This window comes from Chionomys nivalis, chromosome 9, assembly GCF_950005125.1.
Source record: "Chionomys nivalis chromosome 9, mChiNiv1.1, whole genome shotgun sequence".
NCBI classification, from domain to species: domain Eukaryota; kingdom Metazoa; phylum Chordata; class Mammalia; order Rodentia; family Cricetidae; genus Chionomys; species Chionomys nivalis.
The window spans coordinates 25137984-25151738 of record NC_080094.1 but is presented as its reverse complement, the minus strand read 5'-3'; the positions used below and the strand labels follow the sequence as shown (position 1 = coordinate 25151738).

At 43.0% G+C, this 13755-nt stretch overlaps 1 protein-coding gene across 3 annotated transcripts in view; it reads left to right on the top strand.

Moving 5' to 3' along the window:
* Positions 1 to 886: 886 nt before the first annotated feature.
* Positions 887 to 13755, top strand: part of Tpx2 (TPX2 microtubule nucleation factor) — a 50797-nt gene continuing 37928 nt past the window's right edge. For all 3 annotated transcript variants that reach the window (XM_057780902.1, XM_057780903.1, XM_057780901.1), the window contains exons 1-2: positions 887 to 961; positions 7657 to 7737. The gene's annotated coding sequence lies outside the window, so the exon portion shown is untranslated. The remainder of the gene's footprint in view (positions 962 to 7656; positions 7738 to 13755) is intronic.

Below are 13755 nucleotides of genomic sequence, written 5' to 3'. Positions count from 1 at the left end.
TCTGTGAGTTCGAGGCCAGCCTGGTTTACAAGAGCTAGTTCCAGAGCAGACTCCAAAAGCTACAGAGAAACCCTGTCTTGAAAAATACAAAACACAAAAACAAACAAACACCCAAAAAGAGAACAAAAAAAGAAACGTCTCTTATGGGCCCATAGTTGTGCAGAGAAACCCAACCAAACAAACCAGTAAAAAATTTCCTCCTATGAATTCCGGGAGGTCTAGTATGCGTTATATTTAGCTGCCGTTATATACTTAAATATTTTTTCAGTTTGTCTAGTAATAATTCTCCCAATTAAGTAGGAACAAGCCTAGCATGATGATACACACCTGAAAATCCTGTGCTTGGGAGGTGGGGGAGGCAAAAAGATAAAGAGTTTAAAAGTCGCCGGGTGGCGGTGGCACACGCCTTTAATCCCAGCACTCAGGAGACAGAGGCAGGCGGTTCTCTGTGAGTTCGAGGCCAGTCTGATCTACAAGAGCTAGTTCCAGGACAGGCTCCAAAGCTACAGAGAAACTCTGTCTCGAAAAATCAAAAAAAAAAAAAAAAAAGTTTAAAAGTCAGCCTCAGTCACATTAAGAATTCCGGCTAGCTTGGTCTCCAAAAGGGCTTACCTCAAAGCAAAACCACTTCGCACCCCCATCTCAACCTCAAACAACAAAACCAAATAAGAGCAGAGGATTCTGGGTTTTGTAGTACAGTTTCAATGTGCGCCCACACGTGCAAGAGACATTTCCCTGAAGGCTCTCCGTCCAGTTGTCAGCTTGATCCCGCCTCCTAACTTCCGGCGTCGCTACATTCTTTTTCTGAGTCCAAACGGAGGGCGGGGTTTGTCTGTTCTCGGCCCTCTGATTGGTGCATTCGACCGGGTTCCTGAGTTCAAATTTTCAACCGTACCGGTTGAATCCCGAAGCGGACGGACGACTGTGTCTTCTTAGATAAGTGGGTGCAAGGCGAAGCCGGGTAAGTGATGGGAAAGGGGGAGCCGCGGTGCACCGGGAGCCATTCCTCTAGGTTTCCAAGAGGGTAGGGGGATCCTCGGGGCAGGCCTTGAAAGCCTAGGCAGCGCGCGGGCTCCGGCGACCGGACTTTGTGGTAAAGCTTCGGACTCGGAGTCGGTATTCCTGGAAACCCCGGAGCAGAGGCTGCTCCAGGCTGTCAGGCCCTAGAATGTAACGAGTGTTCGTGTTAGCACTGCGCTCCAATTTCCGCTCTAAACTTTGCATTAAGCGCTCTTAGCATTTAGGGAAGCCGAGGCCCAGTGGGTGGAAATAGCCCTGCCATTAAATAGCATTGGTGGAGGAAAAGAGATGTGATCGCCACCAACTGCGTTTATCCGAGATAGGAAAGTAATTTTGTTGTTTGCCAACAAGGTTGAGGCAGAGTTAATTTTATTTTGATTGTCTTCTGTTTGTGATATAAAATTAATTTTATGTTATCGTTACTCCCTTTTCCCTTTATATTGAGGCATTACGTCTTTCCGCCCTTTTAGCTTCCTTTCCTGGAACATTTATAGATTGGAGGAGAAGGAAAGTTGTATCCTTTAGTATTAACATAGTATTGTGGGTTGAGTTTACCCCCTATTTTCTTGATTTGTAATCGCATATAATTTTCTCAGTAGCAAAGATTCTCACCAAACTATTTCTGCTTGCTTGCTCTCCCTCCCTCCCTTCCTCCCTTCCTTCCCTTCCCTCCCTCCCTCTGTCCTCCCACTCTCTTTTCTTTTTTTCTGCACTTCCTGACTCATTCTTACCTTGTATTCTCACACCCTTTGCCTTTATTTAACTTTTTCTCATATTAAAAAAAAATACAAACTACTAAAGAACTATTTGCTACTATAATAAAACTATTCTTTTTGTTGTTGCTTTGAGAGAGGGTCTCTCTACACATCCCTGGCTGTCCTGGAACTCAGGCTGGCATCAGACTCACAGATATGCCTGCCTCTGCCCCTCAACTGCTGGGATTAAAGGCATGTGCCACTATGCCTGGCTAGTAGGAATAGTAAGAATATTCTTGTGTGTGGCCTCAGTGTATTACAGCTGTCAAGCCCCACCCCCCAGGTCCTTTGTGTCCCTCTGTTGGTTTAAAGCCCCACCCCCCAAGTCCTATGTGTCCCCCTGTTGGTTTAAGTGTCTGTTCAATAGTATCAAGTTGCTATTTTTGGTTCAAAATTTTGTGGCCTTTAGCCAGCAAAACCAACTGATTGACCTTTGAGAGTGTGTTGTGAGCCTTTGTTGGTTCATGTTAGATACCGTTTGTATACAGATACACGATATATTCAAGGCTTTATGGTATACTTGAGGACAAAATGGTTGATGTGTGTGTGTGTGTGTGTGGTATTGGGGTCTGAACCCAGTACCTTGCTCATGGTAGGGGGAGTACTGGGGTACTGTCCTTTTTGTGTGTATGATGACGATAATGATTACTACTGTTGCGACAGGGTCTTCTTGTAGCCCACACGGATCTGAAAGAAGATATGTAGCCTAGGCTGTTCTTCCTCCTTCCTTCACTGCCAGAGTGCTGGGTTTGCGCTAACACACTGTTTATGTGGTGCTGGGATCTCAATGCTTGGGTCTTTGTGTATGCCAAGCAAGAACTCTACCAACTTAATTTTAAGACAGAAACTTAATAAGTTACTATTATGTAAACAAATTGTTTTGTAAGGGTTCTGGCAACTTTAGAAGTAAAGGAGATGGATGAGACTTAATATGGGAACATAAACTCACTCTTGGAAAGCAGGGTTTGGCTAGACAGGGATGAGAACAACCAGGTTGCATGTCTATGAACTGGATGGCTAGGAAGGCCCTGCAAAGTTTACAGTAGAATAGCAAGTGTGGAAAACTCAATCTTACCAAGTATGTAAGTAAAAGTATTTCTTTTTTCTTCAAGACAGTTTCTTTGTGTAGCTCTGGCTGTCCTGGAACTCATTCTGTAGACCAGGTTGGCATCTAATTTAGAGATCTATCTGCTTCTGCCTCTTGAGTGCTGGGATTAAAAGGGTATGTCACCACTGTTGGGCTCAGTAAAAACATTTTTTGGTCAGGTTTATGCCAATGTTCAAATTAGAATGAAATTGTCATCAGATTATTTTGGCAAGTACAATTAAATTTGGTCAAGAGAAAGCTATATGGAAAAGTAGGACTGAATTCTACATTTCCTTTATATATTTTTTCCTTTAGCTTTTCTTGGATTTGTTTTCTATAGTGTGAGCCTTTATACTCAGCTTCTTCCCTTTAAGATTTTTTATTTAAAGCCGGGTGGCGGTGGTGGTGCACACCTTTAATCACAGCACTCCGGAGGTAGAGGCAGGCTGGTCTCTGAGTTTGAGGCCAGCCTCTGGTCTATAGAGCTAGTTCCAGTACAGACTCCAAAGCTACAAAGAAACCCTGTCTCAAAAAAAAAAATTTTTTTTTTATTTTAAAAAGCTTTTTGTTGTTGTTGTTTTTTATGTTTTTTGGTTTTGTTTTGTTTTTCGAAACAAGGTTTCTCTGTAGCTTTGGTACCTGTCCTGGAACTAGCTCTTGTAGACCAGGCTGGCCTCGAACTCAAAGAGATCCTCCTGCCTCTGCCTCCCAAGTGCTGGGATTAAAGGCCTGTGCCACCACTGCCCAGCTAAAAGCTTTTGTTTTTTAAACTAGAGAGAAGAACAAGAGAAATTGTGTACCCTTTCACAAACTTACTGTTTTGCCTTGGTATTGTTAGGAAGCAGGATTGATAATGGTGGTGATTGACTATCCTGAGTTATTGTAGATAGATTTATATTTGAGACAAAGACATGTAAATCAGCAGCCCGATTGTTCTTTACAAGAAAAAGATGGAATTAAACATAAATAGAAAGATGCCGTATTAGTCAGCATTTTCTAAAGGAACAGAGTTTATAGATTGAAGATGTGATGTCTGTATGGGATTTATTAGAAAATGGCTTACAGGCTGTGGTCCAGCTGCTTCAACAGTGACTGTCTACCCAGGAAGATTCCAGTAGTTGTTCAGGCCCTGAGGCTGGGTGTCTCAGCTGGTCTCCAGTACCTGCCACAGTGTGTGCTCTAATGCCAGTGGGAGCCAGCAGGCAAAGCAGCAAGCTTCCTTCTTCCATGTCCTTTATTTAGGCGGCCAGCAGAAGGTGTAGCCCATATTAAAAGGTAAATCCCACCTAAAAAAGATCTGGATTAAAGATGTGTTTTTCCACCTCAAGAGAGTCTGTTTAAAAGTGGGTCTTCCCATTTCAAATTATTTTTGAAAAAAAAAAAAATCCCTCCCAGGTGTACCCAGCTGATACTCCATGTGCTCAGTTGACAACAAGAATAGCCAGCACAAGCTGACCCCTCGCCAATTTGACACAACCATGGATGTCATGATTGATTTCCAGATGAAAACAATAATCAGGTTATAATTAACACCTGACATCATATAACTATCCAACGTATTCTACAAATGCTTTATGAATGTTAGAATAGATGGTAATGTCCCACGAGGGACATTCTTTAGGGATCTCAAAACTTTAATATGATAACTACTGATAGTCTCTTAACTGATGTTGCATTGCATGATAAAGAGATCGAGGAAAGAAAAGACAACTGTACAGAAGCATTCTTAACAAAATATGACAGAAACGTGTCAACTGTAATCCTCATTTCTACAACTGGTCACGTGGCTTTAGCTGTCTTTACAACTACCTTCCTCTAGTACCCTTCCTGCATTTCCTCCTCCTTCAGCAAGCTCTTGGCCGCTTTCCCAGAGGAGTAAGCCAGGCCTTAATTTTTGAAGGGTCTGTGCCCTTTTTCATCCTGTCTGGATTAGATTGTTGTAGTCTCCCATTGGTTTGGGGTCACAGGATATGCTAGCACCAATAGACAGTCGCTCTAAAGGATCATCTGTACTCCAGATAAATATTTTTTACCTCCACTATGGAAAAGCAATCCAATTTTCCCTTGGTAATCTGAATCAATCACCCCTCCTAACACTGTTATTCCTTTCTTAGCCAAAGTGGCCAGGGGATGTTTGAACTTCCAGTTCAATAGAATATTTGCTGTGGCTCTTGGCAAGAACACTATACACTCCGGAACCAAAACTTCTTGGTTAGCAGAACTTAAGGTTGAGGGATCAGGAAGCAAAAAATTTTTCCTAGAGGGCTACTAGGGGTGATAGTGAATGTGGAACTATCCCACCACCATCCCTCCTTTTCTTTTGTTTGTTTGAGACAGGGTTTCTCTGTAGTTTTGGATCTTGGATCCTGTCCTGGAACTCGCTCTGTAGATCAGAAACTACCACATATTGGATGCTGATTCAAATCAAATACCACCCTCTGGAGAATCCTGCCCAGCCCTCCATGCTGCTGCCACTAATTGGCCCTGTAACTGTCTTCAAAAGCCATTCCATCTTTCTCTCAGGCTAGCAGATGGTGGGGAACATGACAAGACCAGTGGATTCCATGATTGTGGGCCCGCTGTTGCACTTTTATGGCTATGAAGTGAGTTAATCAGAAGTAATACTGTTGAATACTTGACGGTGAGTAAGGCATTGTGTAGCTCATGGATAGTGGTTTTGGTAGAAATATTACATGCAGGAAAGACAAATCCATATCCAGAATAAGTATCCAATAAGGACAAATGCTATCCTTTCCATGGAGGACGTGGTTCAATACAATCAACCTGCCACCAGGCCACTGTCTAGTCACTCCGGGGAATGGTGCCATATCTGGGGCTCAGTGTCAGCTCTGGTACTCAGCAGCAGTTGTAGCCAGGTCAGCCTTGGTGAGTGAAGTTCATGCTGCTGAGCCCATGACAACTTCCATCTCTGCCACTATGGCTACTTTGTTCATGGGCCATGACAGGGATGGCTGGGGAAAGAGGTTGACTGTCTACAGAATGCTCTGTGTCACAGCCCTAGCTGCCTTGGAACTAGCTCTGTAGACCAGGCTGGCCTCAGACTCACAGAGATATCAGAGATCTGCCTGCCCCCACCTTCCAAGTGCTGAAGTTAAAGGTGTGTGTCACTACCGCCTATCTGAAGTCACCTTTTGATGAGCATTTACATGGAACACAAGTATCTTAATATCTTTGCCCATTTGGAGAAATCTACTCACATAATTCTTCCCTAGATGTCTTGCTTATCAATTTTACAATCATGCTCTTTCCAAGTCCCTGACCATCCAGTCATTGACTGCAGCCCATGAATCAGTGAAGAATTGCATGTCTAGTCATTTCTCCTTCCAGACAAAATGTATGACCATGAGTACTGCCCACAGTTCTGCCCAGTACTTGCATGGTTCCAGAGAGGGGTTGTAATGCTGCAACTGTCCATGTCTGGGTGGTGCCTGCATAACATGCAGAACCATCAGTAAACCAGGCCCTAGTCTCCTTTTCCTCAGTCAACTGATCATAGTGAACACCCCATAAGGCTATAGGTGCATTCTTGGCAGCAGATGGCGTTGTAACAGGAGTAGAAACCATAGACATTTGGGCAACTTTTTCGTGTAACTTGCTTGTGCCTTCAGGAGCTACTCAGGCCTGCTCACATATATACTACTTACATTGATTGCTGCTCTACATGTCCTACTTTATGGTTTGCTGAGTCAGATAACACTCAGCGCATGATGGCTAGCTCAGGTTGCATGATGGCCCATGGCTGAACTTTCAGGTTCCCCTAAGTAGGCTAGACTAGTTAGTAGATGATGGTACAGCCTTGCTCCAGAATGCCAAAGGTCTCTTCCGTGATTCGTCTGTAGGGGCCTGTCAAAAGCTCCAAACAGCATTCCTACCTTCCAGTTACACCTCAAGAATTCTCGGGTTTGCTAGATCATATATATGGTCCAAGTGGTAGAACAGCCTGGACAGCAGCCTGGACCTGTTGAAGACCCTTGTCCTGTTCCAGTACTCACTCAAAGTTAGTAAAATTTGGCATAAGGGCCAGATTAACACATCTAAGTGAGGAACGTTCTATCTCTAGAATCCAAATAGGCCCCCGAATGTGCTTCTTTCTTGGTGGTGAGAGGGGGTAGCTATAATAACTCCTTCATCTTAGAAGGAATATCTCTGCATACTCCACATCGCTGAACTCAAGAATCCCACTGAAATAGAAGACCCTTAAATTTTGGTTGGATTTATTTTCCATCCTCTGATGTGCATACGTATTACCAACCAGTCCAAAGCTCACTTGGTCCAGTCAACATAATGTTGTCAGTACAGTGCACCAATGTGCAGGAGACTGGAGAGTTACTATATCCTTGAGGTAAAACTGTAAAAGTATACTGCTGTCATTGCCAACTGAAAGCAAATTCCTTCTGGTGGTCGTTATGGACAAGTACTGGGAAAAAGGCATTTGCTAGATCGATACCTGCGTTCCGGGAGATGTGTTAATCTGCTCTAGTAAGGACTCTGTTTGATATAGCAGCTACAATCAGAGTCACTACTTGATTGAGTTGTCTTTCTTTCTTTTTGTTTTTTTGTGACAGGGTTTCTCTGTGTAACAGCTCTGAATGTCCTGGAACTCTCTCTGTAGACCAGGCTGACGTCAAACTCACAGAGATATGCCTGTCTCTGCCTCCCAAATTAAAATCAAAAATGGAATTAAAATTGGAATTAAAAATGTATGTGCGCCATCACTGCCTGGCCAAAATTTTTAAAGTTTATCCTTTCAAAATACCTTTCTGCTGTTTCCAGGTGCTTAATGAGAAGTGTCTGTGGACGTTCAGAAGAGACCTGAGAAGGTGATCTGTGACGTGGGCATTAACTACAGGACAGGTGTGTATCCATGGTGAGGTGCACGCGAAAGATTGAAAGAAGTGTTACTAAATCAGCTTCATCAGTGTTTATGTAACTGAAGTATGTCTTTTTAAACCAGTACATATTTTTGAAAGAAATTTCTTAAATTTGGAAACGAAGAAGTAAAATCACTCACTATCCAACTTCTTAGAGATGCGGTGGTGGCACATGCTTTTAATGCCAGCACTCGGAAGACAGAGGCAGGGTTCCAGGACATCTGGGTCTATACAGAGAAACTCTGTCTCAAAAAAACTAAAAAACAAAACAAAGAATAAGTTGTGGGTGGCTGGAGAGATGGCTCAGAGGAATAGAGCACTGGCTGCTCTTCCAGAGGTCCTGAGTTCAATTCCCAGCAACCACATGGTGGCTCACAACCATCTGTAATAAGATCTGGTGTCCTCTTCTGTACTGCAGGATACATGAAGGAAGAAACCTATATACATAATAAATAAAAATCTTTAAAAGAAAAAAAAGAACAAGTTGTGCTTGGTGGCACATCCTGTATAATTCCAGCGCTTGGTAGGTGGTGGCGGAAACACTGGGGAGTTGAAGGTCATTCTTGCAACATAGTCATTTTAAGGCTGGACTGGGCAATGTGATCCTGTCTCAAAGATATGTCAAGGGAGGTATAGGAGTAGAGCAAGCCCTGAATTGATGTGTCTTGTTAATATGAACACAAAAGTTTTTAAAACAGTAAACATGAGCCAGGTGTGGTGGTGCATATGTTTAATTCCAGTACTTGGAAGGCAGGTCATCTTTGTGAGTTAAAGGCTAGGCTAGCCTGGTCTATGTGGTGAGTTCTAGTACAGCTGGGGCTACATAGAGAGATTCTGTCTCAAAGCAAACAAACTCAGTAAAATATGATTTACAATTTTTTTTGTGTGTGAGAGAGTAGGAGTGTGTGTGTGTGTGTGTGTGTATGTATGCGTGTGTATGTGTACGTGCATGCAGTTAGGGGCATGAGTACCATGGTGTGTGTGTGGCCAGAGGATATTTTAGGAATGGTTTTCCCCCTTCCACCGTAGATTCTAGGGACCAAGCTCAGGTTGTCAGGCTGGCACAGCAAGCTCCTTTAGCCACTGAGTCATCTTTGTTGTGCTATCTTGTTTGGGATAGCTTAGGCTGGCCTCAAATTCACTGTGTATCCTATGTTGGCCTTGAACTGATGGTTGTCCTGCTGCCTCAACCATTCAATTCACAGTGACACCATGTCTTTCTAGAATTGGTAAGTTTGGAAAAGAAATGAAAATACATTTGCTTTATGTTTCTGGGTGAATTAGAACAAGTGTCTAGTGTGTCCTGTGCTGACTTCTGAGTGTTGGGATGCCACATCCACGGCTGTCCCGCCTGTGTGACAAAATGCCTCTCAGGTGGTGGCCATCTCAAAATGAGGGGCTCGTGCTTCCCGGAGCTTGGCCCCCGGCGGTTCCCTGGCAGTCTGCTCGAGTTGAGGTACCTGATTAGCCTCAACGATCTCGTTCACTTTGTTCCTGGCGATGGTTTCTTGCATTGACTCTGCTTCTGTTCTATTCTTCTCTTGACAAAAACTTAATCTGTTCAAGGAACCAGGAAGCATTTCCAACGGCTCCTTGAATACGGAGGAACTGATGTGTCAGTTCCCTCCCTTGATTCAGGCCATTAATGTTATGATTAAAACTCCAGCTCACTCTCTGGGGGAATTTATAGATACCCTAGAACAGAAAGAGCCCATGATAGGAGATTTGGTAAAATATGGGTAAATTATGAAGGAAAATGTATGGAATGGCATGAGTTACCATTTATGGAGAGGCTAGCCAGAATGAGAAACCCCTGGTACATATTAGATAGGAAAGAAAGGCAGGCTATTCTTGATAACATGAAGTCAGTCATTCAATATTGGAACAAACCCTGGGGGTGGAATCCTGAAGAATGGTGTTTGGGTTACCTTGGTTACCTTGAGGGCAGATATGATTGAGGGCCATGAGGAAGCACAGTTAAAGAATGGTGTTTGGGCTACCTTGGTTACCTTGAGGGCAGATATGATTTAGGGCCACAAAAAAGCACAGGTAGTTAGTGGTGTGAGACGAATTTCAGAGAAAAGCTCTGCCCACCTGGCTCTGACCACAAGACTTGCTGAGAATAATTAATTGTCTGTAATCATTTTCTATGGAAACTTTTATGTCTGCCAACTTCCTTCTGTAATCTCTTAAAAGTGATGCTTGAATTTTAGTAAAGTTGCAGCAGATTCAAGTCTCATTAGAGTTGTGTCTGTCTGTCATTCGCCGAATCCTGGGTTCTCCTAAGCCTTCACCCCTGTTCTCCCTCGGTCTTCGATCTCCAAGAGAGTCAGTCCGCGACATTGGGATGCTAAAGGATTGATTTTGGATCTTTCTCTTTCCCTTTCTTTCTTTCTTTCTTTCTTTCTTTCTTTCTTTCTTTCTTTCTTCCTTCCTTCCTTCCTTCCTTCCTTCCTTCCTTCCTTTCTTTCTTTCTTTCTTTCTTTCTTTCTTCCTTTTTTAAATTTTATTTTATTTTTTTTAAATATTCATTTTATTTATTATGTATACAATATTCTGTCTACGTGTATGCCTTCAGACCAGAAGAGGGCACCAGACCTCATTACAGATGGTTGTGAGCCACCATGTGGTTGCTGGGATTTGAACTCAGGACCTTCGGAAGAGCAGGCAATGTTCTTAACCGCTGAGCCATCTCTCCAACCCTCTTTCTTTCTTTCTTTCTTTCTTTCTTTCTTTCTTTCTTTCTTTTTCTTTTTTCTTTTCTTTTTTTTTTTTTTTTTTGAGACAGGGTTTCTCTGTATAGCTTTAGAGCCCATCCTGGAACTAGCTCTTGTAAACCATGTTGTAATAGGAAGCGGGGCTGTGTCCTGCCACCCGGCTAGCTTTACCCGAAATAATTACACGGAAACTGTATTCTTTTGAACACTGCTTGGCCCATTAGTTTTAACTTCTTATTGGCTAGCTCTTACATATTGATCTAACCCATTTTTAATATTTTGTGTAGCACCATGAGCTGGCTTACCAAGAAAGATCTTAACCTGCATCTGTGTCCGGTGGGAGAATCATGGTGACTGCCTGACTCGGCTTCTTTCTCCCAACATTCTGTTTTGTTTACTCCACCCACCTAAGGGTTGGCCTATCAAATGGGCCTAGGCAATTTCTTTATTAATTAACCAATGAAAGCAACAGATTAGAAAGAAATCACTCCCACATCAAGACCAGGCTGGCCTCAAACTCACAGAGATCCACCTGCCTCTGCCTCCTGAGTGCTGGGATTAAAGGCGTATGCCACCACCACCCTGCTGATTTTGGATCTTAAATGGACCCAGTTTTGGAAGCTCCATAGATCTGTTGCTGTAAACAGATCGGATTTCAACATAGAAGTTAGCAAATGTGTAACCAAGTTCATTAAGCTTTCTTCAGGCTTAGTTTGTACGTTTGACTAATAGTCAAAACTAGATGTTGGACATGTTGCCATTTATTGACTCTTTCTAATCCCCTAAGGTACAAGGAAAAAATGTGAATGTTTCATTTCTGGGTAAAATGAAAGTATGTGTTAACGTAAGATCCCTCACCCTGGCAGGTGGGAGAGGGTGTTGGTGAGGAAGTGCCAGTGCCTGGATGAGATTGTTTTAACTGACTGCCTCTACTGAAGCCTCGGCTTCTGTTGGCTCTTGAATTACTAACAGTTTAGCTTGTGCTTTCCTCTGTCTCACAACAACTGGGTGGTGAGGCGCTTGGCCTCTCACATCCGCCTATTTTGCTAGGAGCCTCTGGCCTGCAATTTCAGGCCTGCTTAGAAAGTGCTCTGTGCTGCTCCCCACCCCTTCGGAACCTGCCCGTTTTGATTTATAGAGCTTGTCAAGGCCAGTTATTTTCGGTTTGGGGGAGAGTGAAGAGACCAGAGGCAGCATGAGGCCAGTTTCTGATGAATGTAGACAGGCTGCACTCGCTGTCTCCATTTGTTTTCCCTTTCCACCTATTTCATCCCCCTAGAAGACTGGTAAGATCCTTGTTTGTTTGTTTGTTTGTTTGTTTGTTTATTTATTTTGAGACAAGGTTTCTCTGTATAACAGCCCTAGCTGTCCTGGAACTCTTTTTTTTTTTTTTTAAAGATTTATTTATTCATTATGTATATAGTGTTCTGCAGGCACCAGATCTTACTATAGATGGTTGTGAGCCACCATGTGGTTGTGGGAATTGAACTCAGGATCTCTGGAATAGCAGGCAGTGCTCTTAACTGCTGAGCCACCACCTCTCCAGTCCTGTCCTGGAACTCTTCTGTAGTCCTGGAACTCTTCTGTAGTCCTGGAACTCTTTTGTAGGCAGTCATTGAACTAACAGAGATCCACCTGCCTCTTCCTCCTGATTGCTGAGATTAAAGGCGTGCCCCACCACAGCCTGGCTCTATTGTCTGTACCTAAAGAGATAGGATTACACATGTGTATTTTTTCAGTGTTTTATTTTATTTTTTTATTTTTTTTTTGGTGGGGAGGAACAGAGGGTCTATACAATATGATGGATGATATGTAAGAGGCAATTTTATAAAGAACTAGTTTTTACATAGCTTGGTTCATGCATACCATATTGAGTTGGCTTTCTTTACTTATTTAAAGAATATTTCTACTTTATTTTATTTTGTGTGGGTGTTTTGCCTGCAAGTATGTATGTGTACCATGTGCTTGCCAGGTGCCCATAGAGGCCTGAAGAGGGTATCAGATCCCTTCGAACCAGAATTACGGATGGTTGTGAGCTACCATGTGGGTGCTGGGAATCAAGTCCCTGACCTCTGGAAGAGCAGACCATGCTCTCAGATTTCCTGTAGGATTATTTTTCATTAAAAGCTGTTTTTCCTGAGCTGGTTCCAGGGCTGTCATGGCTATACAAAGAAACCCTGTCTTGAAAAAGCAAAACAGCTGATTTTTATTTTTTATTTTTTATTTTTTTAATTTTCATGTATTTCTTTTTGTAGAAGCAAGGACTCAGTATGTAGTCCTTGCTGACCTGGAATTTGCTATGTATATCAGGTTGGCCTTGACCTCAGACCCCTCTGTCTCTGCTCCCAGTGCTGGGATTAAAGTGTGACCAAGCCCAGGTGAAGGCTGTTTTTCTACTGCGAATATCTGTAATTTTTCAGGGGCCTGCGCTGTGGCAGTTTTAGATAATTTTGAAATATGAAGCTAATTCTCTTGCTTGGCAGCTTGATTTGTTTAAGGGAATATGGTTGACATATGTGCCTTCCCCTGCCCTTCATTGAGACATGTGTTGACAGAAATTCAATCTTGATTAAGGGGTGCAGAATGGGTCCAGTTCCCACCATTCGTGGGGCTCTCATTTAAACAGCTGCCTTTGCCTTGACCTCTGCGGTATCCCACTAGGCTCTAATAGACTTTAATTTTTGATATTTTGACTTGTTTGTGGTGAGGCAGTATTATGAAACTATCTTGATTTCCAGTTTGTTACTTCGCTTTTGTGTGCTGGTCCCTCCTCCCTCTTCTGGTACTCTGTCACTGAGCCTCCTCCCCAACCCTTCTTTAGATTTTCTTCGTTTACTTTGTCAGCCTTTAATGGAGAGGATGAGAGTTCTCAAGGAATAATGGATATATAGTTGTTAATTTGAGCCCACTTTGAGGAGAGGCAGAGTGGTTTGTTGTTGTTCTTTTTTTTTTTTTTTTTCTGAGACAGTCTCACTTTGTAGCCTAGGCTGGCCTGGACCTCAATATGTAGGCCCAGGATGATCTCAAATTTGAGGCAGTACTCTTGCTTGAGGTTCTTAAGTGCTGCGATTATAGGTGTATACACCGTGCCCAGCAAGAGTGGCAGGGTAGCCTCCTGAGTTGGCCAATCTAGACAAAAAGATAGTGTAAAAGGAGCGTTTTAAAAAAATAGACCACTGAGGTGGTAGGTGGAGAGAGAGATAGCTCAGCGTTTAAGAACACTGGCTGCTCTTCCAGAGGACCTGGGTTCAGTTCAGTTCCCAGCATCCACATGGTGGCTCACA